Here is a 20,379-nt window from a genome sequence, read left to right on the forward strand (position 1 = left end):
TTTTTTTTTTTTTTTTTTTTTGCTCAGAGAGAACCATCTGCCTTCAGGTTTTGTTTTTCTGAGGGACTGGGTGTTTTGGTTTTAAGCTAGTTATCACAGATCAGCGCTGCACAGCGGCATCTTCTCTGTCTTCTAATGTGCCCTCTAAATGCAGACGGCTCCACACCAGGCGTCTCCCATCTCCAGCGAGCCGAAGGGAGAGCAGCAGCAAGGTTAAGATGCCGATGGGCGACACAGGACGCTTTGCTTTCCCCGAGATCAGCACCTGGCAGGTGACAGAAGAGCTCTGGTTTTTTATAAAGCAGCAAAGACCAGGCTGGAGGGAGTGGATTTTTATGGGCAGTTCAGTATTTGGCTCCTACCAAATCCCTGGCAATTAGTGCTGAGATACTCAGGTTGCTCCACAAACTTCCCTGCAATTTAAACAAAGAGTTAACCAGGTTCTGGAGCCCATCCCATCCCTGTTCCTCCTTGGCCAGAAGGGCAGAGCATTTAACTCGGAGTAGGTAAATAATTTAATTTACATTTCTATAGCTTCACTTATCCCAGAGGGCTTCTCATACACATGCCCCTCCGCTGAAATGCAGGTGTTTCAGCAGGGGGGAAGGCAGCAACCATCTGGCCTACAGCACACCATGTAGCGGTGAGGAGGGAAGCATTCGGCCAAGGACATACGGGGCAAACTCTTTAATAAACTCTGTATTCAAGTTGTTGGGTTGTTTTGGGTTTTTTTAATTTTAATAAAGCTCATATGGTAGATGCAGCTTCTCCTTCATCTCCAGAACACCTGGGTTGAGCATCAGCACATCTGGGTGCAGACAAAAACAACTGCCAGCCCTCCGAAGCGGCCAGCACGCGACCTGCTCAGCCAGGACAGCATTCATCCCAGCTGGATTTAACCTGGCTCGGACACCGGGTGCTTTAGCTATCAAACCCAAGCCTCCAGCTACCGGGGAATTTCTCTGCAGCACATCGAAGGACCACGAGCTCGCCTTTTAGAACAGGGCATGTGTAGAAAAATAGCAGATGGTTGAGGCGGTTTATGGAGCACCTGGGAGGAAAGCAGCCCCTTATTTTGCCCAGAGTACCCCCCCCGGTCCCACAGACAAGGAGCCCTCCGTGCCTCGTAGGCACAGCTCCTCCGGGATGGCTGCTGGAATTACAGCCCAAACCCTGGGATGCAAACCTAAGCTGGGAAGATCAGGCTGCTTAATCTCCAACGGGTCTCCACTACGTGAGAGCAGGCAGGATTTTTTAAGCCACCGCTCCCCTCCTCCTCTGCTCGAGCGATGCTCGAGGGGAACGGACACCTCGAGGAGTCGGTCCGCTCCTCCCGAGCTCTCTGTCCGCAGGCATCGGCTGCTCCATCCCCATCGGCAGCAGATCTCTGCAGCCAGCCACAGGCGAGCGATGCGGAGAGCTGCCCGCCAGTCCCACCGAGCCTGCGGCGCTCGGCTAGAACCTGGCAATGCAATAATTATTTACTTCCACACGGTGGAGCATTTTTAAGCCTTGTTTCGCTAAAAGTGAAGGTTATTAAAATACATGTATTAATTACCGCTGCCACATAACTTAAGAGGAGAGGCACAGCGGTAATTAACGGAGGTGAGCGAGGGGGTGGAGTTGCAGAGCGTCAGCGACTCCACAGCTTGTGCCTATGGATACGCGCCTGCCCCATGGGAACCCCCAGATAGCTCCAGTGTGGATGTGAATCATTATTACGTCCCCAGCTCGAATCCCAGCAGCACCACAGGTTTTCAGTGTGACCTTGGGCAAGCCATCAATTCTTCCCCTACCTACCCAGACAGAGCAAATAAAAAAAGGAAAAGGCACCATACTTCACGAGGGCGTTAGGAGAGGAAGCCGACCGCGCATGCAAGTACCGGGAGCCATGTGAGAAGCACTGCAGGGAAGAAAAAAAAAAAAAAAAAAAAAATATTAACAAAGGCAATTACAGCTGTGTTTCCCTAACCGTATTTCAAGCGCGGGCGCTCGGTGATTCATTAGGAGCTCAGCATCTCTTCCCGTCACAAGAGCTGGGGAATAGAGAGCAAGGAAAACGGGCAGAGGCACGGCGGAGGGCAGGGAGCTCGGGCGAAGTGGAATTCCTGCCCTGCCCTACCGCAGAGAGCTGCGCGGGCCGAGCAGCTTCGGAAGTTATGTGGCATTGAGGGAGGAAAGGGGTGAGTTACGCAGCCCGTGCTGTTGCGTTATTTGGGGGGCCCTGCCCTCGTGCAAGGCGGAGGAAGAATCGTGAGCCCCTGTTGCTGGTGGTAGAGAAGAAAGGGTAAAAAAAAAAAAAAAAAGAAAAAAAGAAAAAAAGACACAAACACACACACACACACCCCTCCAAGATTTCAGATCTACCACAGAAACCCAATCTGGGCTTCTGCCTTCCCCTGCAAGCCTCTGCTGTTTACTAAATGAGTCACCCTTCCTGCCTTGAACGCTCGACAGCTCCTGAATGAATAATCTGGGAGCAAAGACTTTCTCGGCAAACAAACAGCATCGGCAGCAAGTCCCGCGCGACGCATGCATGCGAGAGATAATTTATAGAGTGAAAAGAAAAGAATAACAGGAAACTCCTTCCCTGCATACCCCGAGAAACAAGAATGTATGTGTAAAAATAATTAAATCTGAACTGGAGTCGATTAATTTGTCTACGGGGCTGAGGATTTGTGCTTTGGGAGGCTGCACGGGGATCTTAAAAAGTCTCTGGACGGTGGCCAAGTCTGTCAATACCGCAGGGGCGAGGAAAGGCTTTGGCAGCAGGTGCCGGAGCACATGCAGCTCCGGCAGCGCCGTGGTACAAGCCACTCCGGCTTCCCTGCTCCCTGCCAAGCCATACATCGCAGCCGAGTGCTCGGCCTCGGTGGAAAACGCAGCCCTTAAGCCTGGGGTCTTGCAGCCTGCGCGTCCCCTGCACCTGGCGGGGACGCTGCCACGCTCCCCCCCCCAGCAAGGCAGCGCTATCGGTACCGGGGAGGCGAGCTGAGAAATGTAGGTAAAGGGAAAGCGAGTGGTTTGAGCCAGCAGAACTGAGCCGAAACCAGGGCTCGGATGTCTCCCTCGGACCTGAGATACCCAAGGCAGCTGGGTCGGAGCAAGGGTCTGCAGTCGGGTCCTTGAGCAGCCGGACAGCGCTGCAGGGAGCTGCCGTGCCCAGGCGAGGGACGGTGCAATCTCCCTTTCTGTACTTACCCCGGGAAGAGCATAAGAGAAAGCTGTGCTGGGAAAGCAGGACTCCAGCAGCGGACTCTGCTCCGGACAGCCGGTCCCTCAACTCCAATCCAACCCCCTTAGGGTCGTTTCCAAAGCAAATTGTCCGCCGAGGGAGCGGCGGTTAAATTTGGTCTCATCCGAGAGGTTTGGTGGTTGTCCTCTCGGAAGACGCCTTGCACCAAGGCTAACACGATCCTCCCTGCTGCACTATTGTTTCAGGGCTACGAGAAAACCGATCCTAAAAAAAAAAAAAAGTTAGCTCCAATGGAAAAAAGCACTCATTGTGCCAGTATGCTGCAGCTTGAAAAAGTCGACGTGACTCAGCCTTGACCTTTGAACAACACTACAATTAGAAAAAGGATGCCACGGTCCCCATTCAGTTTTTTAACGCACTGGAAGGTTGATTTCCTTCAATTCATTTGCAATATTGGGTAAGCGCCGACCCGTTCATGGCCTGAGAGCCTCTCCTTATTGCCTGAAGGGGTGGTTTTTGTGAACCAGAGCTAGGATCTCTTCTGGGGAAGCTCCAACAGGCACAGTCTGGAGAGGGCATCACGTTAAACGAAGACCGAATTCAAAAGCCTTGGGGTTTTTCCCCTTTAATGTTGGCATTTGCTGTAAGGAAGCTGTAAGGAAGCACAGACCCACGTAACTGGAGGTGCGCGGGCATGACTTCAATACACTCACGCGGCCTAAAAACGGGGAGGATAATTACGGAGGGTGGTAAATGGGGCATCATCAAGTGGAAAGGGACAAAACGCAGGAGGCAGATGGGGATTTACGGGTCCTTGGCCACTTTGAGAAGCCACTGGGGCACTTTGGAAACAAGCCGTAGAAATAAGAGGGGTCTGGCATTACATCCCTTCCATCCATCCCTAATTACGGAGCTCCCAGGTCTTACTGGAGGGCATGATTTCCCCCCAGGACTAACCCATTCTGTAGCTCCCTTCATCTTCTTTATTCCAAGGAGCCCTTAAAGCACAACCCCCTTTCCAGCACCAACCTCACCACTTACAAAACCGCATCTTTGCGCCTCTCCACACCTTTCTCCCAGAGATTTTGGCCAACCTGCAGAGCCCCTTCGCTCTTTTTCTACCCCTGCTTTCCAGACACAGATTCAAAAATCAGTCCTGCGTTTCATATAGACCATGACTGCCTGTGATAAGTTGTCAGATGTCAGCGCACCGCAGTAATTAAGCTTTTAAAAGGAGATAGGCAGCAGCAGGAAAAAAAATGCCGAGCGTTTGACTATTTTTGCCTCTTGGAAGAGCCACCTGTTTTATCGTAACAGGTAGATTTATGGGCATATTAACGCGGCGCTGCTGCTCCCACCCTGATGAGGTTCTCAGTGACCCTCTTCTCTCTCGAGATTTATGATTGCTCGGAGCAGACTATTGCAGAAGGGTCTAACTCCAAGCTCTCTGCCTGACTCCAGCCTGCACCCAGAATGCCAGGAGATCTCCCGCACACCGAGGATCTGGATCCTTCCCCCCCCCCCCCCCCCGCCCCGAAATCATCTGCAATCATTGCGCAACGGCACCGTCTTTCAAAAGATGCCAAGTTTTTTTTCCCCAGCAAGTCAGGTCAGGTTTACGGGGAAGCAAGTCTTGCTCTTCTCACGTTCGTTTCCAAACGCCTGCCATCGCAGGAGCTCACGCGGGGCGGGGGGGTTCAGCTGTCTACACAACAGGATTACGTTCGAGGAGTGCATTAACGCGCTCCCAGCTCTCCGGCGCTTGTCTGTGTACTTAGTGACCCGACAAAATCCCCAGCAAAAGCCTTTCTGCATCTGAAGCGGACTCCCCAGCTGCAATTCGCACCAGCCCAGGGCTCTCGCAAGCTTCTCATTGCCTCCTTAGCTGCTCCTGGCTAATGGTAAACCCTTTTAACATTACTTTCCACCTGCAGCCCTTAATAAAAATTAAGTGGATAAACTCTTAAGTGCAAGAAAAATCAGACGAGATAGAGCCAAGCATAACGCAAGCAGCTTTCCCATAAGCTTTCCTCTGCCTTGTTTGATCTACAGCCCTCCTCCCCAGCCCCGTCTGTGCTCCCGGCCTCGCAAGGAGAGATTACCCCCGCCGCGGTGCCAACTGGGTGATGATTCAGCGATGTAGAAATATACAGCTGAGGTCACCAAAATCGCTTTACTCGCATCCTTAGGGTCTTAACAATTTTTCCGCCGCCGTTATGGGCTGCAGATAATAAAATTTCACATGCAGTCAAAGCAAAATGCATTTAAATTTTCTTCTCAAGCTTACAAATGTTTGAGGTTTATAGCAAACATCACACAAGCCTCTTAAAAGGGAGACAAGCTAACACAGCAATCGCAAATTGGTTTTAATACCTAAAACGTGTGCAGGAAACACCTCCCCCAGCCACAGAAACAAAAGCTTGGATGAATACCCCAGCGAGGAGGTGAATTAGAAGATTTTTACAAGTGCGGAAGCCAGTATTAAGATGTCAAGAGCGACGCCGTGCCACGAAGAGCTCACACCTGTAAATCCTCAGCGCTGCGGGTACCTGGTAACGCGGCGCAGAGTGACTTTGCAGATGCCTGGGGTAGCAGAAGCGGTGGGCAAGGCAGGAGCCTCGTAACAAAAAAAGCAAAGCAAAGAGCCAGCGAGACACAGGCGAGCAAGACATCAGTGGAGTGATCTGCTCCTTACTTTTAAGTCTAGCTCGGATTGCTTAAAATCCAGTCCTTTGAATATTTATTCTTATAAATGAGCTTTTTTTGAGACTCGGATCTTTTAGTGATCCATGTTGTTTTTCTGAGAAGTCATTAAAACGGTCTATTAAACTGTTAGGAAAATAAGAAATTGCTCCTGTTTCTTTGTAGGATTTTTGTCTTTCCCAGTACAAGAAAAGTCACATTAAATGTTTATCAAGTACTTGGGCCACAATATATCACAATACAAACTAATTCAAGGGAGACAGTTTGATTATGCTACAAAATCCTTCAGTCCTTATAGTGCTTCTCAGGATTTATCAGAAAGGATGTGGGTTTTTTTAGAAGCGATTTCTAGGATAGTAGCATTTAGATTTTAGTCCTGATAAAGGCTCACTTTCCATTCATAGTCAGAACCTAAATGTGCTCTTCTTGTACCTAAACAGATAATAAGCACTCAGCACACTCCCCCTTCTTGACACAACACACTGAGACTAATCACACATAATTGGAGAGGAGGAGCAGAGGGGCTGGGCAGGCTATTGTGTCCAAAGGACAAATGGTCAGTTTATGAGGCTTTTGTCTGATGCATAATTTCTTATACATCTACAGGAGGAAAAGTCCTCCTGGAAAAAACCTTATATATGCACATATCTATCTATCTATCTATATCTCAAAAAAGGCCTCCAACACTGAAACAAATGAGGCCATTTCAATCGTGGACAGAAAAATCAACAGTGGCGTTTCAAAAAAAAAAAAAAAAAGGCAGAAAAAGCCGACCATTCAATAGGTGCACTTTTAAAAGAACTTAAGACAACTATTTCCTTACTAATTAAATATGAATGCATTTACTACTTTACAACCAGTTATATAAGCCCACAAAGCATATTATCCACATATTTTCAAATACACCCCAAAAATAACATTTAAAGACATTAAGAAAGTAAATGCAAGTTTAAAGGCACAAAAGAGAAGGAAGCCAGCTTTACACCTTTGTTAATGCATACATGTGAAGTCTGATTGGTTTTAGGCTGGAATAGAATTGGAAAAAATCAAGTTCTAAAATGATACAAAAAAGATGTCTCAATGTTCTTAAAAGGGAGACAAGCTAACACAGCAATCGCAAATTGGGTTTAATACCTAAAACGTGTGCAGGAAACACCTCCCCCAGCCACAGAAACAAAAGATTGGATGAATACCCCAGCGAGGAGGTGAATTAGAAGATTTTTACAAGTGCGGAAGCCAGTATTAAGATGTCGAGAGCGACGCCGTGCCACGAAGAGCTCACACCTGTAAATCCTCAGCGCTGCGGGTACCTGGTAACGCGGCGCAGAGTGACTTTGCAGATGCCTGGGGGAGCAGAAGGGGTGGGCAAGGCAGGAGCCTCGTAACAAAAAAAGCAAAGCAAAGAGCCAGCGAGACACAGGCGAGCAAGACATCAGTGGAGTGATCTGCTCCTTACTTTTAAGTCTAGCTCGGATTGCTTAAAATCCAGTCCTTTGAATATTTATTCTTATAAATGAGCTTTTTTTGAGACTCGGATCTTTTAGTGATCCATGTTGTTTACCGCTCGCCTCCCTGTCTGAAGCCCACATTAAGGGGGTTTATGGGGATAAACACGACAAGCGACGCTGTGAATTCCTGACAATTATTCCAGTGACCATAAAACCCCTCCCCAACTATCCCCCAAAATAACCCCCGCTTCTCTGCCTAAAAGCAGCGACTGACACAACTACACAAGACACATTTACCATTTATAAATAACCTGAAGAAGTTGAGAAGCCAAAAATCTTTTAACTGCCCCAGAGACAGACGGATTCAACATTTTGCAAGAACTTCATTTTATGAAATGGTTTAATTTAGCAGGCTTTACTGCTGAGATTAATTTATAGCTTGTTTTGCACCGCTGCAAAACTCTCCCACCCCATCCCCTATACACACACAATTCTTTATTGTCTAGATGTTTACTCTCAGGGGGAATTTTAGGACTTTAATGTTTTTATTGTTTTAATCCGGCATATAAAAAAATTATTTGAGCAAAACAGCTGGTACAAGTGCTTGGGAAGTGGTGGTGCAGTTTCTCAGCTTGCATCATTAAGCAGGTGTTAAATAAACACGATGCCACGCTCCTCCCGAGGTTTACCACGGCAGGAGATTTGCAGGGGATCTTTTAAGAACGGCAGGGATGTTACCGAGCTGACAAGCTCAGCCCCTCCAGCACCGACCTTTGCTTTTTCTGCCAACACACCCAGGACCTGTTTTAGCCTAAATTCCTCCAGACAGTACCATTAACCCCGGGAAGGGGTGAACCATGGCAAAGGAACAAAATCCCCGCTTGCTACCTTCTGTACACAAAGGGGATTTCTGCAGGTTGGCCACGTGCCCCCTTCTTTACGCACAAAGAAAAAAAAAAAGCCCAAAAGGTACTTTTTTTTTTTTTTTTTTTTTTTCTTTCTGGCACGCACACGCCGGTCCTTTGTGTGGCTACAGCATGGCAACCCCCCAGCGGCAGGATAACGCAGTGTTTGCCCAGCGAATCCATCAGTCCTTTCCAAACCTCACGTTTCCTCCCGCGTCAAAAGAGCTACTAGAAAGAAATGTATTTATTGTGAGCTTTGACACCTCAGCCCAAGAACTGACTCTTTAAGGAAGGTTCTCAGGCAAAGCAGCAACCACCGAGGAGAGAGAAGCGTTAGCCAAAAACCCCCTAACAGCTTAAAAAAGCGGGACTAGAAATCACTTCTATGAATAGCTCCGCTTTCATTCTCAGATCTCACATGAAATCTCTAGAAAGGACCCGAGATGTTACGGCTTAAAGGGTTTTTTTTTCCCCACCCTGCTCTCCAGCAATGAGATGCTCGGGGGTTTTTCTCCCCACCAAATGCATAAGGACAGGAAAGCGGCCTCCGCCATCCAACAATGCCCAGCTCCGGCCTGGCAAGCATCCTTGGGAGAAAAAGAGAGGATTTTAGCTGCCTTTGCAATTACCAAGAGCCATCTCTAGCTGCCTCCTCGTGTCTTTGCGAAGCTCAGTTGTGCCTTTCTGGGATTAAGGAACTGAACGGGGGAAGCGGGCTCATGGAAAAAAAAAAAAATAAAAATCCCCCAGTGATTTAGATACTGAAATAAAACCAGATCACAGGCTTGCTGGTTACTATAACTCCGTGCAGGGTCTACGGAGCCGAAGGAAAACATGCCTGTCTTTCCCCTTGCGACCCAAAGCAGCCTCCTCAGCATCATTTTTTGCTGGGGAAGGAGATGGAATTCCCAGGCTGAGTCCCCCCTGCTTGTTTTTTGCCCTTAAACAACAACGTGGCTGGATTTTATGCAAGTTTAGAGAAAATCCTGCAAACTCCTGTACCTTTTTGAAAATGAAATGTAGCCACGGTGGCACGATAACAAGGCCTTTGTCAAAGCTACGTGCTGCATCCGCACTCGGGGGATAAGTTACCTGTTCGTGCAGGAAAATACGAAGCATTCACAATTTTCGCAGAGATGAGCAGACAGGGGGCAAGGGAGGCTTTGAACAACAACAACAACAACAACAAAAAACAAACCCCAAACCACACCACCAAACAGCCTTGTCTTTTGAAGACTGGTTTTAACATACAGAAATATTTTACTGGCCATGAAAAAAAAAAAAAGCAGAGCTCAAGAGAGGCAGGAAAAATTCAATATAAAGCCTAAGGCAGGCTTTGGTTGTACCTTAAGATTTCCCTCCCTCTCGTTTCCTAACCAACCCTCCTCCCTCAAAAACCTCCAAACCCAGGGCTCTATTTCTCATGTGCTTTCCGAGGGACAGGGATTATCATACAGGCACGGATGAAAAACAGGTTTTGCAGTTCTTGAGATAAGATCGCATGAGGTTAAACTCACAAGCCCCGGTCAACACGGCAACACTCGCAGGTTCGCATTTGGCTGCAAGAGCACGCAGCCACCGGCAGCTTTCTGCTCCTATTAAGCTCAAGACCACAAGCAAGCTTTTAGATCAGTCTAATTTCAAGTTAATAAAAGAGCCTGGCTCAATTTATGGCTTCGTGCTAGCAGCACACGCAGTTTGCATTTTTGATATAAAGCTTTAGGTAAGGAGTGGGCTGAGATTAGCTCGTTCCAAGCAGAAACTCCATGGTTGTGAAACTCCTTTAAATCAAAAAGAGAAGAAACCATTCCCTGCAAGTACACGGCCATGTTCCTTTGTGGGTATTTCCGCAGCCCTGATCACGTTCCCAAGAAAGGGGAAACCCTCCCTCCTTGTTCCCCGCTGCTGCAGAAAGTGGAAACTGTCCCATAATCTGGGAACAACGAGGACGTGGCTCAGTAAAAACAAAACAACCCAGAAATTTAAATCATGAGAAACCTGGCAGCATCTGAGAAACTCCAGCCCCACTTTGAGGGGCTTCGCTGGCCTGCGAGCGGCACGGCCAACCAGTGCCACCAGTGCAAGATGTGCACGGGGGCTCTCGCCGCGCCCTGCGAGAGGGGAGGCGAGAACGGCGATGCCCGCTTCAAACAGCAAGCCCTGAGTTTTAGCACACGCATCGACGGACACCCTGCAAAACCCACATCCCCCGGTGCCGTGAAGAGGCAACTTTTCAAGCCTCTCCTACATCGAAATCCAGAGTAACCACTGCTGCTGCCCTTCCTTCCTGCTGCCCTCAAGTAGGTGGCATCAAACAGCCCCGATAAAGGCGGACTGGTAGCCAGGATATGTTCGTGTTCATATAAATAGCTATGTAGATAGACATATATGACCACATAGGAATGGATCCCGGCGTGAGCTTGCTCCCTCTCTCCCTGTTTAGAGTTGCTGAGTCTGTAAGCCACCCATCGAAAAGCAGACGGCGTAACAGTCCAGCATTCCCTGGAAATAAGGCTCGACGCCCCGCAGCGCAACTCAGCGCCCTTCCTCTGAAACGAGTAAGGTTAAACGAAGTTTTCAGCGGCTCCGAAGAAAACGGGGCCACTGCCTTCGAGCTCTCAACGCCCCCCCCCCGCCCCCATCTCGCTGGCTCCCTTTGCATGGGGAGACCAGGAACGTTTGCACCTTCCCCAGCGCCGCAGCTCGGCGGTAGGTGCGTTTCTGATGTGATTTGTGACCGGTTGAAGAATCCTTTGGGACAAGAGGTGTTCCAAAAGGGCAATTAGATCCATTACTGGCTATTCTATTGCCACATGAAATAGGTTTACTGGTTGTGTGCCGCCTCATATACTCCATTTTTACGCCAAAATGAACAAGTATGCTAATGAAGCGATGGGAGAGCGCGCCTGATACGGCGGGTAGCGGATGTCTGAAGCCAGTAGCCAATGCTTTGCAGCACGGCTCGTCCTCCGATAGCATTTTCTTTGACAGGACCTGCATTAAAGCTGGCTTCTGCATATTTTAAGGCGTTATTAGGTATTCTGCAGCCGCCGCACAGCATCTCTAAGACGATAGAGGGGAAAACCATGCAGCTATTTCTTCAAATCCAGGGGTGCTACTTCTTCATTTTAATTGCTGCAGCAGCCAATACGGCTAAGAAACCCTAACGAGGGTTTGTCCTAGGACAGGCATTCACCGAGACAGAAATGTAAAAGCTGGTGCCAAACCTCACTGCATCTTCAGAGCAAGAAGCCAAAGTCAGACATCTCTGAGAAAATCCAAATTAGAAAGGAACTAACACGAGTTGAAGTTACTTATCTCCTCTACGTAGGCATTAAAACAATTCATTCTAGTAAGCAATTTTGTCACACGAAAACCCCCATGGATATATTTAATCAACCAGATCTGGGAGGTTTCTAGTGAAATAGGCAGCAGAACCTTATCAAGCACATCTGCTGTGGCTTCCAGAGACCTTTTGCCAGTCACATTCTAGCGCTGCACGCGCAGTACATGCAGGGGGAGGACACTGCGACAGCCTAAAATACTTATAATAATAGTTTCTGGAAAAATTTTCCTTCAATGCCTGCCCTTTAGAACAGCCCCCCTCCCAGAGTGGCCTTTGGGGTGGACGTCCCAGCTTGTGGCTGTCCCTGCGTAGGAGGGAAAAGCTGCTCTTAGGCACCCAGCCCTTCACACGTGGCTGGGGAAGGGAGGGCAACCCGTCCGGCTCCCACGAGGAAGAGGATGAGAAACTGCGCGTGCACGTACAAGCGTGCCCGTAGCATCGCAGCGTTTCCCCTAAAACACCCCCAATTTCCAGGTTACGTTGCTTTCCACCTAGCGCCGTCTATCCCATGAAGACTTGTTTTAAAACCAAACCAAAACTGTACAAAGCACATCACCCCAACAGATTTAAGGTGAAGAGCTCACGGGTCTCTGCCTCCTGCTCTCAGCATCCCCGATAACGAAGTCCTGAGAGGGAATTCACTGTCCTGAGAGGGTATTCAGCAGCGGTGTTAAAGCCAGGAAGCTTATGCACCTGCAAAAGGACAGCAAAGAGCAAGAAAACCAGCGGGGCAAAGCGAGAGGACACCGCGCAGTAACCGTGAGGCTCCCTCTGCTAGTTCCACTTTCGAGGCACCCGTGTGGCAGCGCAGGAACCGAGTGTTGCAACGATCCCTGCATCTGCGGCGCTGCAGCAACCATCCAGGGGTTATTTTTAAACAGCAGCATTTCACACTGGGGAGAAGAAAGGGAGCAAAATAGAGGAATTAGCGAGTCCCGAGAAAAGGGGGCAGGGATGAAAACCAAGCCCCACGCTGGGTGGGGTGTGACAGCTGCACAGCACCCCCCTGCCCTATGGCACCAGGCCATAGCCTGGCACCAGTGCTAATAAAAAGGGCATCGGGGAGGACCGCAGTCCGGAGCTGCGGCAGCAAGCGCAGCCCTCCGGAGCTGGTGGGGGGGGGGAGAAGCCTGCGCAAAGCCCTTGCAAAAGAAAAGCCTTTTCTTGTTCCTGCAAGGACGCCTCTCCCAGCTGCCGCTCTGCAGTGCGAAGGGCTTCCAGATTCATCTGGCTGCTCGGTCCCCGGCTTTCCAAAGTGCCCTGAAAGGCTGGCAGCGTGTGCTGAGAACACCAAAGCAGCCCTCGGGCTAAAAGCACAACTCCTAATTAATACCTAATCAGCCAGAGGGGATGCGAACGTGTTTCCCTGCAAAGTACGAACCACCGGCGTTTCACGTTATTAAAAGTTGAGTCTTTGGCAGAGGCTCCCCGCGGCAGTTTCTTCCCCGAGCCGCAGGATTTGGGCGGATGTCCAGCATGTCCTTTGGCATCCAGGCTCTTATTTAGAAAAGGGGAATTTGGAAAGCTGTCCAGACCCATTTCCATTTGACAGACAAGTGTCTGTGCCGGTTCAGCGCTGCACACGTGCTCCAAATGCAAAGCAGAGCTGGCGTTCTCAGAACTGGCAATGAATCCCAGCCATAGGAATGATAAAGATTTTAACTTACAGGAAATGCTGCTATTAAATAATATTTAAGTCTTAATTATATTTTAAAACAGCCATTTTATTAAAAAAAAGAAGTTCTATTATAGTGCTTTTGTAGTTAAAGGTCTGTCAACATTTCCATTTTAAACCTTCATTTCTAGGGGGTTTATAATTTGGTCATAAAAATTCATTCTAGACTGGAACTTGGCATACAGGGGCTCAGCCTAGGAGCAATATTTTTTATTATCCAATTTGGTTTAAATTGGTTTGGCCGTTTTTAAGTTATAGGAGTGTAAAAAATAAACGTTTACTGGTTTCAGATGCCTTCTCAAGCTTATTATTATTCAAAATTAGCTTTCTCCTCCCCACCTCCAAAAATACCTTCAGCAAGAGGTGGGAGATATCATTTTACCCTGCTGACAATACATGAGTTACAATTCAAATTAATTCACTTCTTTTGATGCTAACAACCTAAAGAGTTACTATAACCAACCACTACTTTTACGCGGATCCATTACATACAGTAAACGCTTGGAGATTTGTGGAGCATCTGCCATTTTGCGCTTGATGTACAGGTACTGCAGCTGTAAAGGCCTTAATTTGAAATAAATAATTAACTCTGGAAACCTGCATTCCTGTAAAATAATAGAAGACCTTTAACCAAGATGTTTCTCTGTAGAATTTTATTTCAGCTGTGGCAGCTTCAAATAAAAAGCTGCAGATGTGAAGCAAGCAGGCGTATACAGCCAGGAATTCCTCGCCACAGAGCTTCAGACATTTCCTTCAATTTAAAAAACAGAAAAGAAACTCTAGTTTATGGCTCAGCTCTTCAAATCACTTGGGTGCAGTAGGGACACAACACATACGTGACTTTGCATGCTAACTACAGGCAAGGGGTATCTGTGCCCAAGCATAACAAAAAGCTCGGAGAAGGATTTTATTCTTGCTCCATCATTAACATCCACAATTTTTCATTTTAATATTTGCCTGGTTAGAGGAGGGGGGGTGTCAGCCGCAGCTCGACCCCAGTGGGGAGCGACCCTTTGGAGAAGTCTTTGCACCACCTGGGGTCACCTGCAAGGGCTTGCAGGAGGATGGGAACTGCTTCCCGTGTGATCCGGCCCTTTCCTTGGGTCCCCTCGGTGGCAGGCGGCATCGAGCCCCATGGCATCGTGGCATCCGGGGCACCTGGGGGCACCTGGAGCTGAGGCCCAATGTCCATCGTGCCGCGTAACCCTGGAAGGGGCAGTTGCAAGTCCTGCTTCTCGGCGTGCCACGCTCACCAGCCCTCTCCAGCCTTGGTGATTGGTGTTATCCACCCTGCTCCACAGAAGCCATTCTCCTGATTAATAAGGCTCAGATTTCCAAAGACATAACTGCTCCTACCTCATTAAATCAGTGGGTGTTAGGAGCCTGAATTCTTTAGGAAAAACACCCTGCGCCTGTGTCCAAGTCCAGTCCCACTCAGTTCCCGTGCCAGGACGGTAACAATTTCTACTGGAGGACAGGGTGTCATAACTCTGCTTAATAACCATTTAAATTCCTGTTTGCTCTAACAGCAGGTAGCCAATTGGGCTGAAGTTTCTCAAAAGATTCGATTTTAACTCCCTGAATTTCTTAGGCACTTTGTCTGGCTTCCCTTCGTAAGCTTCAGGAACGAAGTCTCAAGAGGCAGACCCTAAGGAGGCTGTTAAATCAACGCACAAGTATTTCTTTCTGTACATGCTCGCATTCAAACCGAACGCATTCGTGTCCTGCGCACGCGTGTTCCTGGCGAGGGCTGGCAGCAAGCTCCAGCAGGGTTGAGACATCCCTTTGGATTTTCTCGTATGAGTAAAGGTGGCTCCTGGCAGCTTTGAGACAGGGAATTATTTTCTTGCTTTTTGCTTTAGCCCATAACGGGAAGGAGAGAGGGGCGGTAACGAAGCAAACCTTTGAAGTTACAGCAAAAGAAAGACGCTTTGTTGTAAAGCAAATGGGCACGGGCACTTTCTCCCTCTCACCTCTGGGCTGCTCTACACACCTACCTACTCGCTTCACTCTATTATTCTGCCTCTCTCAATCACAATAGCTTGTCTTGAACCATCTGCTTCTGCTGAGGACGTTCAGCCGCTGACAGACCTGCAGAGACAGGGACAAGACTCAATCCTCGTACTGGAGGAGCCGGTCCCTACCTGAAACTGGGATGAAGATCCATGGGAAGGGTACAAATCGCAGCCCAAGCTGCCGCCAGGGGTACGCTCCACGGCTGGAAATCCCACGGCAAACCTCCGAGCAGCCAAGGCACTGTGCACGGCCCGGGCTACTTGAAAGTTTGAAGCGTGACCAGGAGAGCTCACCGCTTCTTGGGAAGAGAAGAGGGCCATTTTTTCCCCCCTCTCTCTACACCGGCGCTCATATAAAAGGAATAATCTATATTCGTTTGGATTATACAAGCTACAAAACACACCTTAGCTTCAGTTCCACATTTAACCAATCGCAGAAGCCATTTGTTGCCTCGTATATTACAAAGCAATAGAGATTTAAGGGATAATGGTCATGGCGGCAGAGTATACAAAGCAATAAACTGCTTTTGAGGTTGGTTAAATGCCAAGTGATGCTGAGGCCTCAATGCCATAAACATTATTTCTATTATATGACAAGATAAGAGGATACAATAAACGACAAAGAAGAAAAATCATTTTCTGGCCTCGTGAAAGTTCTGGGCTTCGCGTTTCTCGGACACTGCACGAGCATCACCTCAGTGGCACGGGTTTAAGGGGAATAAACTGTTAAATTAAGGGTGGGTTTAAAAAGCAAACGATTGTTTGAGGAAATGGCCTGTATAACTGTAGCGCTGGAATTAGGACCCCAGGGATGATTTGTGTCACTTATAAAGAGTGAAATGGTGCGGAGTGGGGGCGGCGGGGGCTAGGGGAAGCCTTGGTCCCAATAGAATATATTCAATATTATGGCCCCTCCATTACTTTGGGCAACAGGAGTGGACAAAACAGTTTTATTAATAAAGATGTTCCTCCGCTATGACACTTCATAAAGCCTCAAGCATCCAGCGCTCCCGAAGCCTTCAGGAGGGGAGCAGAAGCGGCACGGCCGTCGGAGAAGGACGTCTACCCACCACCCTACACTTCACGCCGCCGGCTTGCCGGCCCCAACCAGCCAGCAGGCACCCGGAGAAGGGCTCAACACAGTTTTATACGGCAGGATACAGAGCCAGACATCGAGCGACTTCGACGGCAACGAAGCAGCACCAGAGCATCCAAAGCCCCAGCCTTCCTTCCAGACCTTTGCTCTAAATGCCTTAGACCGGCCGAAGTTTTAATTACCTTCTGTTAATGAGTCAGAGCTGGCTCATTATGCAGACTTAGTTAATACCTTTCAACTTTAATGGCAACGCTAAAGTTTACAGCTAACACTTGGTTGCGCTAAGGCCGCCTTTCATCACTCAGTATGTTTTAAATGGGATTAGAAGATTTTAATAATGATTAGCAGCGCACACCACCCCCAGATTAGTTTCACTTAACAGATTCAATGAAAGCCTTACTTGAGGCACAGCTCTATGTCTCCTGCAGACATTTCGGAGGCAGGGGCCTGCCTCTACCTCCCTCCTCGCCTTCAGGCAGTGGCACAGGCAGGGGGCCACATCCCTGCTGGAGAACAGCTCTTGTCCCTGCTGGAAAATAGCTCTTGTCCCTCTAGGCAGAGAGGGCCAGGGGGAAGGGGGTCAGGGAAAAATGTGTCACCTGTCCTCTTAAAGAAGAAACCAGATCGATGACCTTGAGAAGAATCTTTTTTAAAAGCAGTATATGCGGCGCATTTAGAAGTCAGCTGTGTCACAGCAGACTCACTGTTGGGAAGTGATCGCGTACAGAATCCAAAAATAACAACCATTAAAGACCTAGCAACCAAAACATGTTTACATACCCACTGAAAGCCCACTAGCTGCGATGATATGGGGGGTACAGCAAGATCTGCTCTTCTATTTTTGGTGGCCATTCCCTCTTCCCCCTCTTCACTTCCCTGGAAAGTTAGCTTTACAGCCTTTTTCTACATAGAAACAGTGAAGGAAAAAGAGGAAAAAAGGGAATACGGCATAAAAGACGGGGCTGGTACCAGCTACAGCGGGAAAGAAGCAGCTAATGGTTCAAAGAAGTTACCCTGGCAAGCAAAAATTTCTTTTTCCCTTTAAACTAAAGGGGGAAAATCACCACTGACTTCACAGTAATTGCCTCCAGTCTCTTGTTCAAATTAGTTTGGCTCTGCTCTCCCTTCTCCTTCTGCCGTGACCTCCCATGCTACTGCACGTCTCAAGGCAGCGTTTGTGAGAGGCAGATCACAAACTTTAGCGAGTGGAAAAAGGACTGGGCAATTTACCCCCATGCCCGCTGGCCCAACTGAGAAGGAAATCCAGAAGCCCATCCCAATTTACTCAGGACCGAAGCAGCCTGTTCCGCAGGAGCAGCCCACCAAAACCAGAGTGCACCCCTCACGCGGGGTAATCCCCCAAAAAAGAATACCTAGGAATCCACAGGGATAAAAACATGCCAGTGGATTGGGCACGGGATCAAAGGTTTAGAAGTGAGAGAAAGGAACAGAGACACTGGAGCTACTGTGGTGGAAGGACCCAGTGAGCCAGGCGTTATCCCAAAAACGTTGACCCTGATAACCAAAGAGGCTCAACAGCTGCCGACATCCTCCCATTCAAATGGCTTTTTTCCTAAGCAAAATGCACCCAAAGGTCTTAAAGAATCAGAAGAAAGAGGCTGATTCCTGCAAGGAAGTCTCCCTCTCCAGTGCCAGCCATGGTCTGGCTTGGTTTGGAGCTGGAAAAAAAAAAAGCTTCCCGTGCTATAAGCAGTAACACAGCACCACTTGGGCGTGCATTTGTGTGTCTGGGTGAAAAAAAAAAAAAAATCAGATTACTCTTCAGAGAACTCAAACGTCTGGATCGTACGGACTCTGACAGGAGCTGTAGGCACTCAGCACCTGTGGGAGGGTCAGGATGTTTCTGTAGCAGATCCCACAGAGCTGACTGCCCCTTTTTGTCCCCTGTGTTTGAAGAAAAGGGTCTCGATCTTTAGGAATGAACCAAGATAGGTGCAGCCTCTTCCAACCCTCAATAAGGCTTCGCTATGACATGAGTCCACGGGAAGAAGCCATTTCTGATGGGATGATCCATGGTGGCTTGTCAAGGGTCAGGGTTTAGTGCCACAAGGCAGCACAAACTGCTGGGGAAACAACGCAGCACGCACTTGGGAGGTCAAGCCCTGCAGACAGCTGCTGGCCACCACCAGCTCCCCATCTCCAAATTCGGATTTATTTTTAATATTCAAAGCTACCAATTGCGCTACCCCGGCCAGCTCATCGCAACGATCCCAATTTTACTCCACTTGCCCCAGAAAGCACAGCTCACTGACCGTTAATTTGAGCTGATGATCCTTCTACGACGGTCTGTACGGCTCCCGGGTACCACTGCGCTTCCACAGCGGTGCTGCTGCGTGTTAGTGGTGAGCAGGATTTGTAAAAAGCTCTTAAAAACCTTCAACGTGAAGCTGATGTGCAGAATAGAGGACAAAAAAAACCCCAAACCCAAAGATGTAAGACAGTAGGACTTAAGGGGAGAGAGCCTGGGGCTCCACGTATTTAGTTAGTCCGCAGGACTGTTAAGGGGTGACTTGATCGGTCAGTAAACACCTACAGACATCAGAAATGTGATAGGAAGGATCTTCTGTCTAACTAACAAAAATTAACAAGATCCACAGCCTGGAAGCTGCCGCTGAACAGGTTTAGACTGGAAATAAGGCATCATTTTTCCTTACCAGCGAGAGCAATTAACTATTAGAACAACTTAACCAAGGGCTGTGGTGAATTTTCCATCACTGGAAATATTTTAAATCAAGCTTGGATCATCATTATTTAATACATGCTCTGGTTTGAACAGGTATTGAAGGACGTTCTAGGAAACTGTGCACGAGGTCAGGTTAGATCACAATGAATCATACCGGTATGAATTACCCGGATTCTAACATTTCAATATTAACATGAAGAATTGTCAGAATTACCCATAAGCAGCAGTCTGGAACAGCGAAAGGAGGAAGCAACCACCTTTATATGTCATTTGTGGGAGATTGTGGGAGATTAAATTTAAATACATTGTTGTTTGCCTTAATTGCTTGTTTGAATCCGATTTTAAGGTTGTATGATTGAAGTCCTCACATCATTAAGTGCTCAAATACAGCTAATACATTTTATAAATGACTTGCACAATTTCACAGGCAAAGAAGTTCAAGATAAAAAGCAGCCTACAAAAAAAAAAAAAAAGGAAGAAAAAAGAGGAAGATCACCTGCAAGTGGATAGAAAACGCTTCAGATGAGACTAGTGCTAGAATGACCAAAAAGCTGAGAAGTCCTAACTGTGTATTTTTAAAGAGCCCCAGTCCCCAAGAGTTACCAGATGAGATTTTTGACCCATTTCTGCACTATAAAAATAAATGCGTCACAGAATTCACATGCGGTCTCAAAGGACATGCCCTGGGGATGCAGAATTATCTTTAATTTCAACTGAGAGACCCACAAGAGGCATTAAGATATTAAATAAACTGAGGAATTCAGGGTGGGGGAGACAGGGAGAGTACCCTGGGATCAGTTAGAGCTCCCAAACGCGTCACAGCCATAATAGTTTGGCAACCCGACATCCAACGGCTGCAGCATCACTTAATATCTAATTAAAAGCCACAGTTCACCACCACCACCACCCCATCTCCTTCCCCTGCAAAAAGCATCTCTGCATTTTGAGGTTCAGAACAGACAAACCCGATACTCCCTGGACTCTACTTCTGCAGAAACCCCGGGTTCTAATAGCTCCCATTAAAATAGCCGGAGCAGGAATCGCCCAATCCTCCCCGTTCCTCCCATTTACACGGTGTGTGAGCTACCAAGACGCTGCACCACCAAGCGCTGGAGAGACCCTACGCTCAGTTTTGGGAAAGCACTGGCTTCATTGCAAAACTAAGCAAAATGCAATGGGAAAGGTGCCCTCCAGGGCAGGCGAGCCTACGGGGAAAGATCGCGTGACTGAAAAGGGGATGTGACTCATTCAAAGCAATAATCGGTTGCCCTACGAAAGCGAGCAAAAGTTT

General features: G+C 48.1%; 1 protein-coding gene across 1 annotated transcript in view; it reads right to left on the reverse strand.

Annotated features, from left to right (window-relative positions):
• LOC104126164 (cyclic AMP-dependent transcription factor ATF-7) overlaps positions 1 to 20,379 on the reverse strand; it is a 72,095-nt gene that overhangs the window by 30,106 nt on the left and 21,610 nt on the right. The gene's annotated exons all lie outside the window — the stretch shown is intronic.

Source organism: Egretta garzetta, unplaced genomic scaffold (assembly GCF_000687185.1).
Source record: "Egretta garzetta isolate BGI_Z169 unplaced genomic scaffold, ASM68718v1 scaffold225, whole genome shotgun sequence".
Classification (NCBI taxonomy): domain Eukaryota; kingdom Metazoa; phylum Chordata; class Aves; order Pelecaniformes; family Ardeidae; genus Egretta; species Egretta garzetta.